The sequence below is a fragment of the Oryzias melastigma genome, linkage group LG16, assembly GCF_002922805.2.
Source record: "Oryzias melastigma strain HK-1 linkage group LG16, ASM292280v2, whole genome shotgun sequence".
Taxonomy (NCBI): domain Eukaryota; kingdom Metazoa; phylum Chordata; class Actinopteri; order Beloniformes; family Adrianichthyidae; genus Oryzias; species Oryzias melastigma.
Genome location: NC_050527.1, coordinates 25,072,932 through 25,073,635, shown reverse-complemented (window position 1 = coordinate 25,073,635; position 704 = coordinate 25,072,932). Strand labels below are relative to the sequence as shown.

At 38.4% G+C, this 704-nt stretch overlaps 1 long non-coding RNA gene across 1 annotated transcript in view; it reads right to left on the bottom strand.

Annotated features, from left to right (window-relative positions):
* LOC118599792 overlaps window positions 1–373 on the bottom strand; it is an 870-nt gene extending 497 nt beyond the window's left edge. Inside the window, exon 1 of the long non-coding RNA XR_004949295.1 lies at window positions 45–373. This is a non-coding gene — a long non-coding RNA (uncharacterized LOC118599792). The remainder of the gene's footprint in view (window positions 1–44) is intronic.
* Window positions 374–704: the final 331 nt, after the last annotated feature.

Here is a 704-nt window from a genome sequence, read left to right as displayed (position 1 = left end):
AGGTAATGAAACAAACCCCCCTGTTGGAGATCCCTGCTGCACACCTCTGTGCTGTCTGCTGCTTGTGTTGTGGTTTCACGCTGAGCTGTTGCAATATGAGAAAAGAAGCAGATGGAGGTGATCTGTCACCTTCTGCACACTTAAGACAATTTCAAATTGTGAGCAGTGGTCTTTTAACTATGATTATGCTGTTTTTAGCATAAAAGGACATAGTTTCTCGAGAGTGATACGAGTTCATCACCTCTGAGTTGTGGTACGAAGCTAACCCCACTCCCGCTCCCCTCCCTGTTGCTAAGAGCTGGGAGCTTGAGGTATTCCCAGTGTAGTTTCTACAAAACAAATTCCATCTTTCTCAAATAGCATTTTTTCTTCTGCTCCTGATTTACATTTTGAATTAAGAAATACTCAAAAATATTATTTTAAGCTGGTTTTATATATATATATATATATATATATATGCCACAAGAACCTGTTGAAAACGAAAACACTCTTATCACTGGAGTGGGTAGAAATGAAACTCGGATTAGAATAAATAACCACGCTCCACCTGATTAGACTGTTTCTATTTTCTGTGGCTGTTTTACATGTTTGCAGTGAATTGTGTTACATATATACAAAAAAAAAATGTGTCAAGTTCCTTCTTACGCTATATTCACACCATCCTCAGCAATGTACGTTCAAGCAACCACTTCCAATGAAAAGTC